A 23,847-nucleotide genomic window follows, 5' to 3' on the forward strand; every position below is an offset into this window, starting at 1 on the left:
TCCCGTGCTGACATCCCCCTACACTGGGGGTGGGGTGGGTGTCCAGCCTTGGCAGGACCAAGGGCTTCTCCTTTCATTGGTTCCCATCAAGGCCATCCTATGATACATATGAAGCTGGAGCCATGGTTCTGTCCATGTGTACTCTTTGGATGGTGGTTTAGTCCCTGGGAGTTCTGGTTGGTTGGTTTTGTTGTTCTTATGGGGTTGTAAACCCCTTCAGCTCCTTCAATCCTTTCTCTAACTCCTCCAATGGAGACCATTCTCAGTTCAATGGTTTGCTGCTAGCATTCATTTATATTCATTTGTATTTATCATGCTCTGGGTGAGCCTTTGTGATTTCTTTATTGTTTCTATTTTCATTTTTAGATCCTGGATGTTCAATTCCTTTACCTGTATGGTTGTGTTTCCCTCTAATTCTTTAAGAGATTTTTGTGCTTCCTCTTTTAGGGCTTCTACTTGTTTACCTCTGTTGTCCTGTATTTCTTTAAGTGCACTATTTATGGCCTCCTTAAAGTCCTCTAACATCACCATGAGTTATCATTTTAAATCAAAAACTTGCTTTTCTGATGTGTTGGGGTAGCCAGGGCTTGCTGTGGTGAGGGAACTAGGTTCTGATCATACCTAATGGCCTTGGTTTCTGTTGCTTAGGTTCTTGCCTTTGCCTCTCACCATCTTCTTATCTCTGGTGTTAGCTGATCTTGCTGTCTCTGACAGTGGATTGACCTTTCTCTAAGCCTGCGTGTCAGCACTCCTGGAGACCAGCTTTCTCCCATGAAGATCTGAGTACAGAGCCCTGTGGCATAGGGTTAGCTCTGGGCACACACAGAAAGTGGAAGGTTCCTCTCCCTGACTGCTCCTAGGTTCTTGTGTTATGAGGACTCTAGGCGGGTTCCACTTGGGCCAGGAATGTGAGCAGGAGTGGGCGTCTCATCTGTGCTCTCAGGATTGTTCTGAGAATCTGAGATCCTTTGGGATCTGGGTACAGAGAACTCTGCCACATTCATTTTTTAAGTGGTTGTAGAAATTTGCAATCCCACCAGCAATGGAGGAATGTTCTTGCTCCAAATCTTCACAAACATGCTGTTGCTTGAGTTTTTGATCTTTTCTTCTGTTTATATTTTAAAATTTCTATTATCAAGCAAACAAATTTTCAAATAAAAATAATATGATCATGTAATTTTCAAACTTATAGCTCATTCTTGAAACTGTTCCACTTTGGTTCATGAGAAAGATTGGGCACAGTTTTCTTCTTATGTTCTGGTCATTTTCTCTTTTCCCATTAATTAATTTATTCACCTTATAGTCCTCAGGATTCTTCAGTCCTGCCTCTGACTCTCTCATAAGACTTACTGAGCTCTCCTGACCCCCTCTCCCTGGCTCTTCCTACATCTGATCTCCTCCCTTTTCACGCTGTCACCTCTCCCACCCAGTTTCTTGCTCTATCTACTATGATGACAATTTCATTTCCTTTTCTGAGTGAGATTCAAGTGTCCTCCTTCAGGTGCTCCTTGTTATTTAGCTTCTTTAAGTCTGTGTACTGTAGTGTGGGTATCCTGTACTTTATGGCTAATATTCACTTATAAGTCATTTTCTAAAAACATAACTATGGCTTATTCAAATAATGATCTTGTAGATTTTTTGTTTGTTTGTTAGTTTTGCTTTGTAAAAGGACAGAAAATTAACATTATTTATTTCTTAACGTATTGAAAGGACTTGCCTTTGAATTATCTGAACCTGAAATTTTCTTAAGAAAAATTTTACAGCATGAGTTGAATTTATTAAACTGTACTAAGTATGTACTGTTTATCTGGAACTTCTTGCAAGCTAAAATTTAAAAATTTATTTCATATCCCTACTTAATATTCACCCTGTCTTTTTTACCATGTATTACTGGTATGTCTTACCTTTTTTAGAGAGTATACATTTATTTTCTATGGTTTAAATATTAAATGTCTCCCAAGTCCATAAACAAATTCTGGTGCTCAGCTTATAGTTCTATTGGGGCAGGACTTAGTGAAAAGATATTACATTACTGTAGATGATCCCTTGAAGGGGATATTTCTTGGTTCATTTTCCATGCCTGTTCCTCTTCCAGCTCCAAAGAGGTGAACAGCTATGGTCTACCATAATGATTCATAATGTCCTACTTCTGCACTGACAAAAACAGTGTCACCAACTAGTCAGAGATAGGAATCCCTGAAGCCAGGAGTCTTTCTGAGTTCACTACAATGATAGAATGCTTATTGGTGTACTTGATTTTTTCAAATTAATTTTGTCACAAGAGCAAACATTTTTTATCAATTTTCTTACAATTTTGTTTAGTCTTTTTGTTTATCGTCTATATTCTTCTAGTTTTCATAGACTTATATATCATCTTTTTACTTCTAATAAAAAGCCTATATAAAGATCAAATATTTGTATTAAATTAAACGATACTGATTTTTATCTCCATCTTACTATTTTTGAATTAATTTTATGTATTTATTCATTCTATTTTCTATTTACTAATATAGCAGTTGCACATTCTACATATTTGGAGCCATGGATTGCACAGTTACATTTCAATGTTTAGAGAGAGGACTTTCATATGTCATGGAGAATTGGATAATATTTCACTCTTCTGACTTAAATGAGAAACACAAACATGTCTTCTGAGTTATTTATCATTCAATATTTCCTGTGTGAACATATTGAAACAGCATTTACTTGTCATGAGTTTATTTTGTGCTTTTTGGTTCTGAATTCTATTAATGATATAACAGTATGATTGCAGATCAAAGAACCTCTAGGACGGTGTGTGAATACAAATATCTGTCTGTTTGTGCATGGTCACAAAGGCAACACATTTCTAAACACTCAGAAACAAGACGTAGAAATATGTTACTTCATCTCTCAGGATGCATAATGGCTGAAGAAGGAAGAATCATCATTTAAAAAGGCAGCAGATAATCATTTTCAAACAGAAAAAGACAATCCCCAGTCTTTCAAGCATACACGTAAACAGAGGCCAGGAAGAAAATCAGAAAACTTGGTGTATAAAGACAGGAGTTCTGAAAGACAAACAAATTGCACAAAGAAGGAATGCAATCAGAAACAAATACAAAGTTCGTCCTATAGCTAGTAGTGTAAGTGTTCAGAATAATGAAGCAGAATTGGTGAAAAAGAAAACAACATTAAATATCTTCATATCATGCCAAGATCTTTATGTAGAGGGGAGATATGGGAGGTAGATATAATCCAGGTATATTTTAAAAATGCTTGAGATTTTTAAAGAATCAACGAAATATTCCCTGTGGTCTCATGATAAAGCACACAACCTATAAAGCAGAGACAAATAACAAACGCGTTGATTTTCTCACTTAAAATGCTGAAGACTAGAACCGGGTATTTTGCCTGTTGAATGCCTATCATATGCAAGAAAACAAAATTACAAATGAAATCCTTGCAGTCAGAAAAATCTGTTTTCTTCCTTTCAAAAGAGAATGATATTTGCAAGCAGCTAAAAATTAGTACATTTCACTTACAGATATGTACTTTTTAAAAATACGTAATGTTTTCTTATTGGCACATCTGCCTTTGACTTGTTTTGTGGTGCTAGAGATAGACCCCAAAACTCTGTGTATGGTAGGTAAGTGTTTGCCATTGAGTATGTCTACAGACTACATTTTTGCTTTTATAATGAACAAAACATGGGAAAAGCAGTCAACTGACAAACACTTAACATGTTTATTTACTATTAAAAGTGTAAAATAATTAAACAGGTTACTTCTGATATACAGTGTGTAGATGTATACTAGCTTGCTTTTCTTTCAAATTCTGAATTTGGTGAAAACTAAGTGAAAGGAACAAAGGAGGGGGCAATGAATGCTGATAACTCTTCACGCTGGCAGTGCAGCCTGGACCAGATGGAGCTGTCAGCAGAAGGCATTTAAGGAAACTTGTTGCCAGGCATTGCCAACAAGTTGGTCCCTTAGGAACAACTATATGCGTAAAAGCTTCTGTTCTATAGTCTTGTGCTGATATGTAGAACAATCTGTAGGAGCTATTTTTGTGCTTTAAATTTTATCCATATACTAGACTCAGGCCACCTCCGTCTATAAGCATATGTACCCTATGGTCTTTGTTCAGTAATCTTTTTCCTCTGCCAACTTGTCTTATATTTTCTCTATGGTACTGTTTTTCTGCATTCCTGAGACTCTTAAGAGAAACATAAATATGTTTTCACTCTAAACTCAAAAGATAACTATTGTTTTGTCATTTGTTGTGCCTGTGCAGGTTAGTTTTATACATTGGAATCAAAATACCTGCTAGCTATGTTCAGATTAGTCATAACAAATGTTCCTACAAGCTCATGAAACACTTAGTTAATATTTATGAAAATACAAATCAGAATTTTTGACAATAAATAAAATTAGATTTCATTGACAATAGCTAAACTAAATATTTTCAATACTTCACAAGCAAATAAGCTTAAATTTTACCAGCGAGTTATGTTTTCATTTCTTATTTTTGATAATATAATTTAACTACATTTCTTGCACTCATTTTCTTCTTCCATTCCTTTCCATATAGCCTTTCTCATTCTCCTTCAAATTCATGGCATTTTTCCTTAAATGTGATTGTATATTCCTTAATTTAACAATTCAGTTAATATAATGTTACTTATGTGTATATTTTTGTTGGCACTGAACAATCAATTGGTGGGCTCTAGCTTGGAGGAAAAACCACTTCTCTTATTCCCAGCCTTCCTCAACTGCCTATAGTTCTTTGTGTAGGGTTGATGTCAAATAGGCTTCTCTCCATCCAGTTTGGCACGTTCATTGGTGTGTTCAACATTTAACAATACAAAATTCATTTTTCTTAAACTTATTAGTGATTAAAAAAAACAACAACAAAGTCTCTAGTCCAGGCTGGCACCAAGCTCCCTACATAGTCTAGGATGAGTCAGTTTTTATGATAGCTTAGGTGGCCTTGAACTCCCTGTGTAGCCTATGATGATGACTTTGAACTTCTGATCTTTCTGACTTTGTCTTATAGTGCTGGAGTTAATGTGTGCACTACCACACCATGTTTATAAGGTGTCATAGATTAAACCCAAGACTTTGAGTATGCAGTGCAAACACTATACCCACTAAATCAACAGCTTTATAATCATAGGTTGTTGTTGATCACCGGTATGTATTGCCCATTCTTTCAGTTCCTCATTTTATCATGTGAATACAAAGCCAATAATTTCAGAAACAAAAATTCAGATAAGCTTAAGTAGTCTGAATCGTTGTGCATATATTTGGCATAAAATTACTCTTCTTTTTTCTATTACCGTCCTCTATGTTCTCCATAAATGTAGGTGCTGTGATTGCCATTTTTTTTTTTGCAGTAACCCATCAATTAGTAATCAACCCATAGGTAAACAAATATGAGATGCACTAAGAAATGTGGGATATCCAAGAAACAAAATAGAACTTGCTTTCTGACCCATAGAAAACCCACTCTACTTTAAAAAAGAGACATATATATCTTAAAAAATTACAAAGTCTCTTCTTGGATACTGGTGTACACTGATTTTATCTTCTGTTTGAAACATCCCTTTTAATTTCTTGCCTCCCTCATTCTATTTTCAGAGCATTCCTGTTCTAATTCTAACTTAAACCTACATTGTTTATACTGGGCTTTCTCCATTCTAGCACACCACCTCAAATCTCATCAACCACTTGGCAACACCCTGCATTATTTTAGTATCATACTTTATAGAAATTAGTTGCATGTGTGCAGATAGGGAAAACTCCTGTGTGGTCCATTACTACTGAATTTAGAAGAAATTAAACAATTATGTGCTGAATAAATGAATAAGAATGTCCTAAGCCTAGGAAAGCTCATAGAAGTATAAAAGAGTGATTTCTAATTGTTGTTTTAAGAAAGCAAATGGGGGTGCCAGCTGGTAAGGAAAAGTGTGCTGTCAAGATATGTTTGTGAATCTTTTTATTAACACAATCTTAGATAGAAAATGGACTGCACTGCATTAGTGTTGATAAAAACTGATTGAGAAAATGGCTTCATTTTATGGGAAATAAAAATTATCATTCATCTTTGTTATATGATTCATTCCTCAAGGCAGCCTCAACATGGCTGGCATATTACAGCCTGCATGTATCTAACAGCTTGAATGAGCTCAGTGTGCAGAGTATCAAATGAGCAGGCATCATTACCTAATAGTGAAATAGCTTTTGTTCGAAGATGAAGGGTAATGGGAGAGGTAATTTTCAATTTATGACTTTAAGTGGCTTGATTATGGAAGCAGTGGGTACAAAAAAGATTAAAGGATTATGAAGAAAGCTATTTCTGAAGGTTTTAGATGGGCATAACAAGTCTTGTACTTAATGAGAACTGTTATAAAATTTTTCAACTAATGTAATTTCTTGCTAAAAAAGTTAAAGATACACAAATTTTTAAGATGCAAAAAAAAAATAACCAGGTGTAATAGGTATGCTTTCCTTTTCACTTTGGAGGCCGAGGCAGGAGGATGAGGAAAACAAGGTCCTTGCTTAGTTGCATGGTGATGTGATTTCATGTCTGGGATACAGAAGACCTTGTCATACGCATATACACAAACAAATAGATAGACAGATAGTAAGATACAGAAAGATAATTTTGCCCTTCTGAATCTAACATGGCCTTATTTTATTAATCTTTCCCATTCAGTCAGATATATATTTTCCATAACAGCTTCTTTCAGAAGCAAGTTTTATTGTTTTTGCTTATCAGAGAGGAGATGAACTAATTATGCTGAGTGGATGGCAATATCTATCCAAGAACAATTCAGAACACTTGCATGAAATTTCTTGTTTTTATAGTCATGTCTGATCAGAATGGGTTGTGGCATCATGAAAAAAGATGCTACTTTTATTTTGAAGCAAATACAAAATTTCTTCTTGATTCTTTGAAATTGCTACTCAGATGTCTTCTGTAACTGTGGGCAACTGTAGTATATGTCTTGTGGTCCAACTGTGGTTTTCCATCCTCTGCTTCTCCCATTCAGGGTGTCCAGACACCACTGTATACCCTTCTGTCTAGAAATGAGTGGGGGGAGGAGAGGGTCTTTTCCAACAGTCTTCAATAAAACACCTCTCCCAAATGATCTTAGTTTGTGTGAATACCTTTATTTGTGATGGGTTTGTATGTATACAATTTATTTGATGTAAAACAGTGATATATATGAACCTTGGAGACTGGGAAGGAGTTTTCAGGGGAAAATGAAAATTATTGGCTAGAATTTAAAGTTCTGTGAATGCCTCATTTGTATGGACAGTCATTCCAGGAATCCCAGGTACTTGCTAGGTTAGATCTTATCAGGAAAAAGAAAGTTTGTAGGTTTTCCAAGGTCTTCCCAACATTTCTCAGGTAGAGGGTTTAGGAAGTTGGGAATCCCCAGAGAAGATCTGAGAAAGAGAAGCCCTGCTGGTAAAGGGAGTCCTCCAATTTATACCCAGCTCAGAGGAGCTATCTGGTCATAGTAGACTGTGACCTTAATTATCAGGGGTTCCCCACAACAATGGAGGCAAGAGTGTTTTCTAGTGAGGCACAACACTGACTAAGGGTCAAACATCTTAGAAAAGTGCACCTGAGAAGGTGGATTAGTTAATAAAATTCTTACTGCACAAACATGAAAACTGGAGGTTGGGTCCTCAGAACCTATACAAAAACCAGGCAGATATGGCTGCCCATTGAAGTCTCAGAAGAAACAGGATTCTCAAAGCAAGCTAAATAGCTGTACTGATCAACTGGCAAGCACCGGTCAAAAGTTTTAGCCTCAACAGCTAAAGGGTAAGGCAATTAAGGAAGATGCCAGCATCAAATTTGGGCTTCCACATGCACAAGGACACATATGCACATGTACCTGCAATTCTAAGTACAACCATACACATGAAAACATGTATACAAACTTGTATGCACACTACACTATCCTATGCATGCGCACGCACACACACACACACACACACACACACACACACACACGCACGCACACACACACACACACACGCACACACACAAACGTAAAATTTCCTTACTCTAGGACTGTATACATATTTACTCTTTCATTTTCCTAAAATAAATATTGTTACTGTCAATAACAATTAATCCAATAATTTTTCATTAGTTGTATGAAAATTTGCTACATGTATTTCTATTGTGTAAATAATAAGCTATAGGCTAACAGCTTGAAGTCTATGCTTCCATATGAGGTTTCTTCTCTGAGCTTGTGCAGATGCTTCAAGCACTTTTATTTGCATTCCTACAGAGATTTTAATTCTCCTCCTGCCAAGTCCAAAACTAAGTACATATCATAGTTCATTTTTAAAAAAATATTTTCTAAGAATTAGCTGGTGGGAGAATGTTTTATATCGATACTATTAATTATATTTATCAAGATCACCAGCCCTGGATTGACAGTGCCCACAGTGGGCTGAGAATTCCCACATTAATGGTTGATGAAGAAAATACCTCACTGGCTTGATTAAAGGTTGATTGAGGTATTTTTCTCAATTGGCAGTCTTTCTTCCTAGATGACCCTAGTTGTTCCTAGTTAAAAAAATTCTATTTAATTCACAACTTTACCTGATTGTTTGAACTTATGGTTTCTCCATCATTACTAACCATTCCACTTGCTCTTGATCCTACATTCTGGGCAGTGCCTTCGCATGAGAAGTACTTAAGTTGTATTCTAGGTAGTCCACTGGCTAAGCCAACAAAGAACATGCAAAATTACTAATGGTTAATTATGCAAAGTGTGATGGAAAAGCAAAGTAAATTATATTAAGAAACTAAGCAACAATCAGGGAAATGTAAGCAAGTGTTAGTAGAAAACCTGAGAAATGGCCACAATTTTTTTTCCTTTGCTCTCAAAGGGTCTAGTATCCAAGAACCTTTGTCTCAAAATATCTGTTTTGACAGTGAAAGACAAAATATAGTTTGTCCCTTTGAAATGCAAATTCTACTCTTAGCTTTTCAAACTACTTATTTCCAAATAAATATATCAGTGAAACAGCAGATACCTTATTTCTTTATTCTGCCACTTGATTACTGATTATACTAGATCTCTTTTCTCCTCAAATCATGTGACAATTTGGAGTTGTTGTTTTTTAAAATCCTTTAATAATTCTGACTGGCTTACAAAATCTGATTTATTTGAATTTGCTAATATTCTCATAAGCATGTGAGGATGTAGCATCTCAGAAAATGGAAAAAAAAAGTGTTTCCAAAGTTTAGAACTACATCTTAACATTATCTCTGTTGAATTAATATTTGGTTTAATAAATCCTGGCATGGGTTATTTTCCTCCTCAAGGATTATGTTCCTGAATGAAAGATGCATACACGACTTTTGTATTTTAATAAGCAGTACAATAGCTGGGCGACTACCGAACATCCTTGCTGCTTAGAATCTACCTCCCTCGGATAATTCCAAGTTACTACTTACTAAATACTATGTTCTATCTTGGCTGCTCTAGACCTAGTTGGGCAGTCTTCTGGGTCGTGCTCACATGGCAGCTATGCCTCTATGTCTTACACTCTTCTCAGGCATGGTATCTATCCTCCCCTCCACACTCCTCCTCCTGCTCTCAGTCCCAAGTCTGGGAATACTAAAATCCTGCCTCTGTCCTCCACAACTATTGGCTGCTGGCATCTTTATTTACCAATCAGAACCAACTCCAGGCAGATGTCCAGAAGCTACATGTAGACCCTCTTATGCAAACAGTTTTTTTGAGGGACACAAATTAGCATTAGAACACAAGCAGCTACAATCTCTGGAGAGGAAAAAGAGGTCCTGAAAATGACCTTAGTAACTTAAAACAACTGCCACCCAGGGTTCTCCTTGGAACAGTCATATTGTTTTCAGTAAACATCATAGTCTCCTCTCAAATTTCTGATTTCTACAAAGCCCTATTCATTAGTTATCACAGATATGTAATTTCTCCCAATAGTGCTGTCTTTACTGAAAATTACTCTTATATGTTCTGCTTTTTGGCTTAGTTACAAACAAAATAATTTTCTTTTCCTTGAGTTCAAATGCTCAAATATAAAAGTATTCTTTCAGAACAGTATGTTCATATGTATGTACCTAGTCATAAATATACAGTATCTTAGCCCCATAATCCATTGGAAAAATGTGGGTTTACATCCACAATAAATTTTAAAAAAAGTGAGAGGGTCAAAATATTTATGAGAACATTCATTTGAAAGAAAAAATGAATGTGATGATTCATGCCTTTCCTTAAGAAAATCATTAGAGACTCAGGGTTCATTTTATTTTATCCTTTTTAAAATTCAGGAATGAAGATAGCATTAATATTCTGGACAAACCAACTGTTGTTGAAATTAATTAAAAAGATTCAAAGTTCCCAATTTAAACTTCATAGCTAGCTGAAAATCCAGCTGTGTCAGCTCAGTAAGAGTGTAATAGAAGATTAGATTTGTGCTATCATGTGATAGCTTCCAAGGAGGAATGAAGGCTTCAGAGAAATTGAGGAAAGAATGAGAATAATTGCATTACCCCACACACCCACCCACCCACACACCTATGTGCTCGAATAAATCTCAACAATGAGGTTTATTTCCCCCTCTGGAAAGATTCTGTTAATTAGCATGAAAGGAAGAGAGCTTTTACTATTATTTTAGAAATAACAATATGTTATCTAATTTGTATGGCATACAATTCTAAGTAGATTCTCAGAGCATTTAGCAATAATATGACCTCATGTTCAGAGGCGAGAAGAGCTATCTGGTTTGCACAGTATGTCAAATGGCCAATTGCAGTGAATATGAATAAGCATGGTGTCAAACACAAATTCTCCTGCAATGGTGGCTATTTTTAACTGTTTGCAGTATCTTTTGACCTATTTCCCTTTGCTTGGTATCTTAAATATTCACATTCTGAAGGAGAATTGAAATACCATGCAAATATGTTCCTCACTTTAAATTGGGTAAAAGAAGGCAGAGTTACAATCCTAAAGTAAGGACTGTCTTTTGGAGTACCCAGATTTAGTTTGCCAAGATCAAGTCCACTTTTCACTATGCTCATGGTTTTATTTTTCCAGTGAGAGATTATAGGGAGCACTTTTTAAAAAATTGTTTATTTTGTGTATATGAGTGCACTGTAACTGGGTTGAGACACACCAGAAGATGGTATCAAATCCCATTACAGATGGTTGTGAGTTATTATGTCATTGCTGGGAATTGAACTTAGGACCTCTGGAAGAGCAGTCAGTGCTCCTGACTGCTGGGCCATCTCTCCAGTGCCAGGGAGCACTTTTTAAACTTCATTCTTGAGGGCTCTTTAAAATACTCAATTTTTCTTTTTCTATAAAATCATAAATGTATTCCAAGAATTTCTGATTTTGCTTCTGCAATTTCCTATTATCTAAGGGAATATCCATTCTCAACACACACACTCACACACACAGGGTTTGGGAGGTAGGAAGAGAGACAGAGAGACACAGAGAGACAGAGAGGCAAACAGAGACAGAGAAACAGACACATACAGAGAGACAAAGAGACAGAGAGACAGACAAACAGACAAAGGGGAAACAGACAGAGACAGAGAAACAAAGGAATATAGTCAGAGACAAAGGAACAGAGTTAGCAAGCAAAAGTCTAGTAAGCAGTTGTGAAGTTCAGGAGGAAAACAACACTGCTAAGCCATAGGTTGAAGGCTGCCACCTGGTGCCATTATTCAGCAGTCTTCATTTTCATATTCTGCCACAAGAAAAGTAGTATCACTCATGTTTAGAAACAAAATTTATCATAATAACAATGGTTGAGTTACCTAAAGGAATTTAATTGTTCTTTGAAGAACTATGCAGCCACCCAAAACATTTTCTTCCAAGACAAAACACTGGCTTCACTCTTTCTGATACTGTGGTGATTACTTGGATTTTGCCTGAACACGGGTATTATCACAAAAAGTTACATCTTAAATATCCATCCTAGAAGTCTCCAGCACATTGTCACTATGTGACAAAGATGGGTACAAGCTCTTATGCACTTTACAGTATATACAACTAAGACAGTGTATTAAAAACCACCAGCTTTGACCTGCCTACAGTGTGCTATGCTACCAAATGTGCTCACTCTGAGGTTCAGACCTTGGCAGGGGAGTTCAAGGTTTAAGGGAATTCCAAGTGGTTTTTTTTTTTTTTTGGTCCAACACATTTGTTCTGTGTTAATAAAAATGGAAACTTAAAAATTCAAGATGGAGGCAAGTACAAGAGTGGACTATAACACTGATCCACTGGTTCTCAACCTAGAAGTTATTGACCCCTTCTCCTCCTGGAACTTATCTAGAGACACATTTTGTCAAAACAAATAAACCTTTGGTTGGGTTTCTGCTAACACCTATTAGTTGGAAGATGAGGACACCACTAAATATTTATGAAGACTATTCTTGGCTGTAAACTTGACTACCCTTAGAATATCTAAAACTCAAGTGATTGGACAGACCTGTGAAGAAATTTTTCTTAATTAAACCTTTTGAAGTAGAAAGGTCCTCTTCTGTGCCAGATCTTTGAGGTAGGAAGATAAGCCATTAATGCAGATCTTTTAAGGTAGGATGACCCACCTCTAACCTGGGTCATACCTTCTGCTGGGAGCCTAAAAGACATGGAAAAAGAAATCTCTCTCCACCCCCCCCTCTCTCACTCACTCTCTCTCCCTCACTTCCCCTTCACTTCCCTTCCTTTCCCTTTTTCTTCTCTCTTCTCTCTGTTTTTGCCTGCTTACTCTAGATCTTGCTACCAAGTCTATTCTTTCACTGGCATTAGCCCTACTTCCTTGGGATTGTGAAGACCAGCTGAGACATCCAGGCTTATGAACAGAACAACTGATGATTCTTGAAATTTCCATTCATAGGCAGCCATTCTTGGATCAGCTGGACTACTAAGTCATTCTAATTAATCTTGCATACATATGCAAGATTATGTATACATATGCACGTACACATATACACACAAGTATACATGAATACATGTATAATATGCATATATGTATATTTAACTATATCTAATCTATATCTAAACTATCTTTATCTCTATATCTATCATTATATATGTAGATATCATATCTATCATATTATATATATGGAGAGAGAGATTCTATAAGTTCTCTTCTCCTAGAGAGTCCTGATTAAGACAACATCTTACAGTGAAGCAGTAGACAAGACAACAAAGAATTTTCTGGTTCAAATAGTATTGCAAATGAATAAGAAACCAAGTACTACTTAATTATCTGATAAAGAGCAGGTCATCACAACTTGGTAGGAGACCTTGGTGTTCCTGGCATTTGTTGTGCTATTGTAAAACACCATCTAGTTTGTTTCCTCAGAAGGCAGGATTACTGAAGTGAGGTTAGTGAGTTTGATGGAGTAGAGGACTGAATCAGAAGCACATTCTCTGCCCTGTGTCTACCATAGGTGAAAAGAAATTATTTAAAAATTGATTTCTTCTTTCCTATTTGTTTTATTATCAGGGACTAGAATGTGGATATTTTTGATATAAGTATTAGCCTCCTTATTTTTAAATATTATGTTTTTGAAATTGCTGAAATGATTTACTATTGAAAAGAAAATATTAAACGAACATTCATCCTTAAATTCCCTTTTTGGTAGTTCATAAAATCATTTGTATCCAGAGAATCAAATATATTTGGGAGAATGCAATGTGACATGGGTTAAGTGGAAATCTTCAAAATGCTTGGCTTTGTCGACTGGCTCTACTTAAAGTCTAGTGTTTCCTCACTTAATTCCCTTTGACTAGATAGCCTCTGCCAACAATGTCCTTTTTGGACTGGGGAATTTGTTTTGGTTTTTCAACACATTGAAGAGAGTCTCTTATGTATCCTCCCAACATTGTGTGTGTTTGTGTGTGTGTGTGTGTGTGTGTGTGTGTGTGTGTGTGTGTGTGTGTGTGTGTGTGTGTGTGTATAAGCTACAAATAGGATCATGGATCCAGGGACTTAGATTCACTCAGTACTTACATGGTCTCATGTTGGATTTTTCCCCTCTTATGTTCCAGAAAACTTTTATTTGTGTCAGTCCCGAATTTTCAAAAACAGTACATTTGTAAGAGTTGATTACTTGTCTAGTTTTAGAAAAGTTAACTCTTTGATGCCATAGGACAGGCAGTGAAAAGTATAGCTCTGTTTCTTTTCTTTAGACTAGTTGTAAATACACCATAGCATCATTAATAGTGTCAGCCCTTGGTGATCTCATGAGATGGATCCCAAGTTGGGCTAGTCATTGGACCACCTTTCCTCCACTCTCTTCTCCATTTTTGTCCCTGAAGTTCATTTTAGACTGCAGGGGCCACTTTTTGTAATCCAGACCTCTTTATTATGATAAGTCAACTTAAATGATTTAAATTTAAACTTACAGTGTCTACCTTAATTATTCTTATTCAATATAATATTTTCAATCTTATCCAGGGTAACTAGGCAAGAGGAAGAAGCAATAGCTATTCATATTAGAAGGGAGAAAGTCTAAATATCCATGTTTGCAAATAGAATGACTTTATACAGATAAAATTTTACATATTATACAAAAATGCTAGAACTGATGATATTATGAATTATATCTTGCAACATAGAAATTTCATGCTCAATAGTAACAAAACTAAACTGCTTAGCAATAAATTTAGTCCAGGGTACAAATTCTTTCTGTACTGAAAATTTAAAAACAGTGATCAGAGAAATTCCCATGTTCTATGAATTAGAAGAATATTACTAAAATAATATTACTCAAAGCAACCAATTCCTCTTATGTAACTGTTCTGGTTACTCTAACTTCTTCCTGCCCATTCACTGCCCTTTGTCTTTTCAAGTCTCTAGTAATCACTTAACTCCATTCTTCTAAGACATATACCTTTTAGCTTCCATAAATAAGTGAGAGCATGTGATATTTATCTTTGACTGGTCATTTTACATAATGCAATGACATCTAGTACAACTATGCTGTAAATGATGGAATTTCATTATGACTGAATAATATCCCACTCTGAATATAATTTCTTTTTAGTTCATTTATCTACCAATAGATGACGAAGTTGACTCCATGTCTTGATTCTTGTAAATAGTGCTACAAAAAACATTATATCTCTGATGTAATGTTGAATTTCTTTTGAATACTAATCAAACAGTGGAGTTGTAGAATCATATGGTTGCTGTTTTTGGTTTATAAAGGACTTTCCACACAGTTTTCCATAGTGGGTTCACTAACTCACATTCTTAGCATAAGTGAATTTGTTCACTTTCCATCTGGTTTTCTACAGTAACCAGTCTTACTAGGTTAAGATCATGGCTCACTGTGGTTTGGCTGTGTCTTCCCCTAATGACTACTACTATTGAGTTTTTCCTATATGTTTGTTGGCCTGTTGTCTGACTTCTTTACAGAATATGAATTAAGATTTTTACCACATTATTCAATTATATTAAGTAGTGTGTGTGTGTGTGTGTGTGTGTGTGTGTTCATGTGTATAATATATGGTATCTTCCTTTGTCACTTCTCACCTTTTTTTAAATCAAGGTCTTTCATATAACTCAGAGATCAATGAATAGCCAAACTGGCTAGTCCAGTGTCCAGTAGTCCTCCTGTCTCCATCTCTTATATGTACCATTATGCCCAGCTTTTCCATGTGGATAGTGGGGATATGAATACAAGTCCTTGTACTTAAGATATAGGCACTTTACCATTGGGACCATCTTCCCAGCCTCTTCCTTATATATTCTTGACATCCAGCTGTTGTTGGCTGAGAGGATAGTCAGACTTCAAATATTTTCTCCCATTCTACATGCTGTCTCCTAAATCTGTTGATTGTGTTCATTATTAGGTAGAAGTCATAGTTGAACACAGTAGGCTGGCATGTTGGTGATTGTTGCAAAGTCAATAAGCATAAACAACAGATAAAAGAATGAAGAAGATTATTTTGCAGCAACACTAGAGCATTTAAGGCAATTCTCAGGTTAGTAAACTCTCTAGACAGAGTTAATGAGATGATGGAATAATAGGAAATGCAAATACACATAGGGAACACTCATCATCACATGGAAGGGGGCACTTGAGACCATACCTGGTATGTTTGAAAGAACAGATATGAATGTCTCATGTGAAAAATTTAAAATCTAATAAGCAAAATATACCTTAGATCACATAACAAGGGTGGGTCAAAATAACTAAGCAATATTGGCCATTTTTTCTAAAGTATGAAGATGAAAACAACAATGAAAAAAGCAACAATGAAAGAACCTTTGAAGATATGTTGACAGTCATTAAATTAAAGCTGTCTTCCTATCTTGTAAAAACTTTTACCTTTCAAAGGTCTGCTTGCTGTGGTTATTATTCTGGAGGTTGCTACACTTCCTTGTGTTGCACTTAAATATATATTGGAAGTTTCTACCCCACTTCAGATCATTTAGTTTCCAAATAAAAAACAAAGAGACCTTTAGATTTATAATAAGCTTTAGAGTACTAGATCTGGGCAGATATCAACCCTCTATGTTATTTTTGTTTATTTCCTTGTTAAAATCCCTGAAATACTACATGCCATCTTTTGTTTGTTTTTGTCCTTCTCCATCAGGCTAGCCCTCATGGCCATGTGCTTAAAATCCATGCTACCACATGGAAGCTTCTTCCTTCTTCTCTTTTGTGCTCCCTCTCATCCCTGCCTGAGACCCCAAGGTCCAGGAACCTTTGCTTCATCACCCCTCTTCTGCCCATCCCAGGCTGTAGGTATCTTTATTAACCAATCAGGATAACGTAGGGGGCAGGGTTTACATAGCATCATTTGGTGTACATGGGAAGCCCTCATTGGGGAAGGCAGGTCTTGGGAGCCAGTATTTAGTGTTCAAATACACAGCAGCACCAGACCAATCCCTCCATGCTGCCTAGTAACCAACTTTCTTGATTGTATACAGTCCTACTTATCTATTTTTCTTATTCATCTATTTCTACTTTTTCTTGTTCTTCAGGGCATGCCTTAGTTTCTTTTCCTATAATGTCATATTTAAAATCACTAGAAAAATATAAAAATCCCAATACTTAGAAATGATAACTATTTGAAGAAACAGAAGTGCTCACTACTCTGATTTGATCATTACACCTTGAATACAGAAGTCAAATTGCTGGTCTATGCTAAGATTGTGTAAGTACTATATAATAACACAATTGCAACCAATTAATGACTTGATTTCTCAGTTGCAGTGTAAAAGTAGTTGTGGGAAGTCAACAGTTATAGAGGGTCAAACATCACACTCCCTAGTGAACAGTTTTTCCTCTTGGCCACATGTAGCTCAACCTGGAAATTGTGACTATATAGATAATCACATCTATATAAATAGATGCCCCACTACATGCTCATGTCATCTGTTTAACTGATGCTTATTTAATGCTTTCTAGAATTTAGTAGTCATTAGAGATAAAATGAACAAAATAGATACATCGCTCACCTTCGAGAAAGTTACATTTGCATATAAGGAAACAATGACACATACATAAATAATATTCACTCAGAAAGAAATAGAAGAGAATATGAGGGGATAAGATTGTGGGTAGTGATGGACTGACCCTGGACTCTGACCTCATAGGTAGCAATGAATATCCTAGTAAGAGCACCAGTGGAAGGGAAGCCCTGGGTCCTGCTAAGACTGAACCCCCAGTGAACTAGACTGTTGGGGGAGGGCGGCAATGGGGGAGGGTGGGGAGGAACACCCATAAGGAAGGGGAGGGGGAGGAATATTTGCCCGAAACCGGAAAGGAATAACCTCAAAATGTATATAAGAAATACTCAAGTTAATAAAAAAAAAGATTGTGGGTAGTGGTACTTGTTCTGCCTCAGAGTTCTCCTGGAGCACTCTAGCAGATAGTACTTAAATTGAGTGTCAGGCAAGGGAGGAGTGACTCATGTTGATCCACAGAGCAGAGGCATCGAAGATGGAGGCTACAAAAGGGTCTGAGATTCTGAGGTGAGAACTTCTTGCCTACATAAGGAAAACCAAAGAGGCTGGCAGGGTTTTAGTCAAATGTACAAGCAAAAAGGACACAGGAAAGAGACTGCTAATAGGCAATGTTGAAGTATGTTTATATCAAAAGCCATACTATTAGAAAGAGTTGTAATCTGACTGTTAAGGAGTCATACCTTTGGAAAGAGTTGTAACCCTTTTCAACTCCTCCAAAAGTCCCAACAAACCCAGACACATTCCATCAAATTCAATCTTGAGTAACTAAATTTATTAGGCTTCCTTGCAGAGCAGTGCATGACAGGTTATAAGGAAAGGAGTAGGTGAATTTAAAACAGCTACATTGGAAGGTCTGCTCCCAGCAAGGATGATGGCTTTCCTACTGCTACATAGATGGGATCCCCTCCTTTAATTTTTGCTCATTTACATCTTCTACCCCCTCATAAACACCCACACCACTTATACTTAGGGAAGAATCCTGTACAAATGGTTGGGAGGAATGACTTATACTCAGATGAGGGTAGCAAGGTACTCCTGAACCCCTGATTCCAAAAGGGAAGTCAAAGGTCCAGCTGAATTCTTGGAGATGGTGGCAGTTTTGCCCCGAGAATAATACCTGGTAAAATTTTAATTTTGTTTTAAGAAAGGCTGAATGTTCATTTTGAATACAAATACTGAAATGATACAATCTGGTTTACTTTATTTCAAGTTTCCTCTGGCTGTATCATGTGCACTAGACTATAAGCATACAAGAAGACAAGAAGGGTAAACAGTTGAAAACATTGCTATGAATTGGACAAAAACACTAGAGGTCTAGATTACAGAAAGATCACTGGAGAAGTGATTCAAGAAAACAGTATAGGTAAGTTAAAGAATTAATAGTATTATATGAATAATTGAATAAAAGAAAGGGGAAGTCAAGAGTGAGTCCATGTTTTGCTTGAACAATTAAGTAGATGAGACTGGAATATTTGTTGAAAGTAGAAAATCAGGAAGATACTTAGAACATACCACAGATTGAAGAGTTCATGATAGGATATATTTAATGCAAAGCACTCATTAAAAAAATCCTCGAGAAATGTCTAGTAAGTAATTGAAAATGAGAATCTGGGTGTCAGATAATAAGTTGGTGCCAATGATAGAGATGTTTGCAGCACAACTTTCTCCAAGCTGTGAAGTTAGTGGTGAGCACGAAGGGAGAACAGACAAAGGATAACCATGGACTGAATTCTAAGGTATTCCTAGCAAAAAGAATAACTGCTTGTGTAGGAAGAAATAGACTATCTGTGCTTTCCCAAGGACCAGTTGAAACATATACTAAAAATAATGGCCAGTTGTGGCAAATTTTTGAAATTAAGGAAGATGAGAGCTGGCAAAAATTTCCCGTGGATTGAGGAATGTGTAGATCATTAATGAGTTCACAGGGAGCACTGGGAATGAGACCCTTCTTGGGAGCTTTCAAAAGCAAACAAGAGGGTTAGGGTCCTCTTTTCTTTTCTTTTAATAACCCACCCAGTCTGATTTATGATGCCCATAGATTCATGGATGTGGTGCCATCCAATGAAATGTGGTCAATCTAACAGGCCTAACACCCTTAAGAAACCAAACTCTGTTCCCAAGTAGCTCCTCAGTGAGGGGTGGGAGCTTGTAAGTACCCCCAGTAGTCCATGCTACTCTGTTGACTGGCTTGGGTAGTCCTTGTGTCTGCAACTACAGCTGCTGTGAGTTCATAAACACAATGGTCCTGTCCTGTTTAGAAGAACACTGTTTTCACCCAGTCCTCCCTGACCTCTGGCTCTTACAGTCTTTCCACTCCATCTGCCAGAAATACAGGTTCTATTTGTGGGTGACTACTCCACTGATAGTTATCTGCACTTCCGTCAGTTGCAAGTTTTGGTGTTAACTACTGTTTGCTGCTCAAAGAGACTTCTCTGATGAGGTTAAAGAACTGCATTAATCTATGGGTATACACATGTAAGTTTAGAAAATAGTTTCATACTACATCCATTTAGCAGACTTAGAGCACTAGGACTGACTATGTAGTCTATGATCTCCCCAATCATGGGCTGTTAGCCAGGTTTATATAAAGTACCAGTTTCTTCTTGTGGTGTGGACATTAAAGGCAACCAGAAAGCAGAACTACATAACATTCATGCCTCTAGTGCATAAATGGATATATCATGCCATAGGATTACAGCTGAGTAAAACTGTTTATGAATTCCTACTTGCCATAACATCCTACGTAGCACCTTCCAGTGCTATGAACACTAGGCAACAGGGAGAAAGCTTCCTGGTCAGCATCAATTTCATTTCAGCACCAACTTGATTTCTCCATGTAATTAAAGAATATGGTGCCTTCAGCAATCAGGGCTTATCATCATGTTCTGGTAGGGAACCAAGGTCATTTTGAATAGGCTGTTTTATTGTTTTGGGTACTTTGGGTACCAACAACTAAGGATATGATATCTCCCATCTGGCATTGAGCTTTTTGTTTGGCAACTTATGTCTTCTAGAAGAACATCATTGCCTGTGCAGGGTAATGCTATTCACATATCCTTTGTAAATATATAAATTTTTGAAACTTATGAAATTTTGGGTTTCTATATGGCTTTTCAAACATTCTTAGTTTTAATTATCTCACCCCCACATTCTCCTCCGTCCTGTTCTCCCATCTCTCTCCCCAGCTAAACATCCTTCACCATTATTTCCATTTTACAATATAAAATAAAATTTGATAGTAGCTGAAATTTTGGGGGGAATTTTCTGCCTTTGTTTTCAAAATGAGGAATTGACATATACCTGTATGCTAATTGGGAGACAAAGAAGAAAGGGAAAAACATAATATAGGAGAGATACAGCATAATGTCAACAAGCAAATATTGAGAAGATCAGTGGATTTCTTTGAGGATACCAACAACTGGAAGTTCTTGGCCTAGAAGTCATTTAAAATACTTGAGGGAAGAGTCATATCTTCACAGAAAGTAACAGTTTGTCCTTACCATTCATAGATAGATATCTCTAATATGTGAAATAATACTGTCTCTTCTGTGTTCAGTTTCTCACAATTCCTACTTTAGGAATTATCTTTTTTACAGAAATAGTTAATTTCAGCAGAGTGCTAGAAGAAGATGGGCACATGCAAGCTTGGTTGCCAGCTCAGTGGGATCATCCTGGCTTGAGATGCTGAGATACTGTCTGCCTTGGCAGTGCTTTTGCTCTTTTTCATGGCAGGACTTGGCAAGACTTGTTATTCTCTGGTATTTCAAGGGGCTGCCAAAATGAGCACTCTGATAGGGTCTCCAGCAGCTTTCACACCCTGAGATTTTGTGCTCTTGAATTTGTGATAAAATATCAGTATTAGTGAGCCAACAATGATCAAACCTCAGAAATATAAATTTGTCTATCAGTTTCAGAATTTAAAAAAAATGCTGATTACTGTATTCCAGTATTTGTCTTGGTGTTCCCTACTGCGAGGTCTGACTTACTGAATCAAATTTCTCCCTTAAAGCCCCACAGTCATACTGCTTGAACAGAAACCTATTTACATTTAAATAGGCCTTTAAAAGAAAAAGATAAATCTTCCTCAAAAGATATTAGCAAACAAAATCCTTCCTTTAACAGATGTCTCTCTATAAATTTATTTCTATGAAAATTTGTTACATTGTACTTTCAAGGTGTTAGAATATGAGAATCAAATAGTTCATTTTTAACCTTAGTCAAAGTACAGTGATTTATGAGTTATTCCTCAATAAATATTTGCTTCTATGAAAAGTTCCAAATAAGGAGAGCTGATAATTTGCGCATTAAAGTCAAGTTTCACATCTATAAGCTACTCTACATTTCTATGACTATTGGATACTGTTAATTTAATTCCCTCTGAATTGATCTGAACTGAGAATTATTATGACTCTACAAATGAAAAAATGGACCAATATGTTTAGAAGCTTTTTTTTACAAACTCAGATTTGTAATATTTAGTTTACTTGTGTTATGTCATTTTCCATATATAATATGAGATATTGGGCAATTTAGAGCCTGCAAAATGTGTTCCACTTGAATTGTGATGATGTGATTTCCAGTGTGATGGAAAGTATACAATATTGGGGGAAAGTGTGGATGGAATATAATGGATGGTAAAACATGGACCATCGAAAAGATTCTTCAAGAAATACATTCATAATAAGCAAGTGTTTGTTGTTAAGGTAATAAGAAAAAAAAACAGGTGGAGAAACTCCATGTTCAGATAAATCATCCATGGGGCTAGAAGGACAGCTCAGCAGCCAAGAGCACTTATGGTTCTTGCAGAGGACTGGTGTTCAATTTTAATCTCCAACAGCAAGTGAATCACAAACACAGGTAACTTCAGGTCCAGGTAGTCCAGTATCTTTGGGCCTCTCTGGGCACTAGCATGCACATATGCATACACACACACACACACACACACACACACACACACACACACACACAGAGAGAGAGATACAATCATAAATAAAAAATTAATCTTAGAAAAGGAATGATATATCTGATGTGTCTTCACAACAATCTCTTTGTTGAGTTATTATTGCTCTTATATTCCAGATAACATGAGGCTGAACACTTCCTTCAAAATAATCAGAATGGTCCTCCTACTGAGTCCTTTAAAGACAATTCCTTGAGAATGTTAAGACCTAAGGCATACCAAGCATTCCTAGATCACCATGGATATGTTTCTGATGTCACCACTTAATATCTACTGCATTCATCGCTGGAACAGGAGGTGAACATGATGACATCCTTTTCACAAATTATTTTCATGTCCTACAAATCATCCTCTAGGGCTTAGAATGTGCACATTCTTTAGTTTTAGCCAGATTCCCTATTTTAACCTTATCTTTTCTTCTTTGCCTACTGTACACATATCTTGTTATAATAAACTCCACGAATTTCCTAATAACATTTTTTTAAATTTTTAAAATCAATTCAAATATTTTGCTTTGGTAAAATTCGTAAAACAAAGCTTTGTAATATGATAACATGCAACAGAAAAATTCAACATACCAAAGCCAGTTAATCTTCTATAATCCAGAAATTCTCTTCCTCAAAATCAGTAAGAGTTGACAATGAATGGACTCACAATGGAGAAATAAATAAATCATGCACCCATTCCTGGCCAACTCTACAGGGCTTAATTACTGGCATGTGTTACAACTTTATTGACAGCTCTGCATAAATATTCAGGCAGACATCTGATCACTTTTAAAAAGAGCAACCTGTAAACATAGAATTAAATATAAAAGAATGTATCAAAATTGAAATAAATTAAAGTACTCCCTAAAAACAAAAAAGAAAGAAGTCAATTATCACCAGGAAAGCCTCAGTGAGAGTCACATCAGCCAGTGCTGCCATTGTTCTTGTTCCCTGACCATAAATGGTCTCTACCTTAACTAATAAGAGTTAAAAGTGTGCTTTTCTGAACTTCAAATTGTTCCCTAAGAATTTCTACATCCAGGAAATCAGGGATATTATAAAAAGACCTAACAAGAATAATAGCAATAGAAGAAAATGAAGAGTCCCAGCTTCAACACTCAGAAAATATTATCAACAAAATCATAAAAGAAAAATTTCCCAACTTAAAGAAAGAGATGCCTATAAACATATAAGAAGCTTCTGGAACAACAATTTGACTGGACCAGAAAAGAAAATCCTCCTGGCGTATAATAGTCAAAACACAAAATCTACAGAAAAAGAATATTAACAGGGGCAAAGGAAAAGAGGCCAGGTAACATACTAAGGCAGAACTTTCAGAATTACACCCAACTTCTTAACAGAGACTCTAAAAGCTAGAATGGACTGGACTTTAAAAAAACACAGT

The sequence above is a fragment of the Rattus rattus genome, chromosome 7 (genome assembly GCF_011064425.1).
Source record: "Rattus rattus isolate New Zealand chromosome 7, Rrattus_CSIRO_v1, whole genome shotgun sequence".
Lineage (NCBI taxonomy): Eukaryota > Metazoa > Chordata > Mammalia > Rodentia > Muridae > Rattus > Rattus rattus.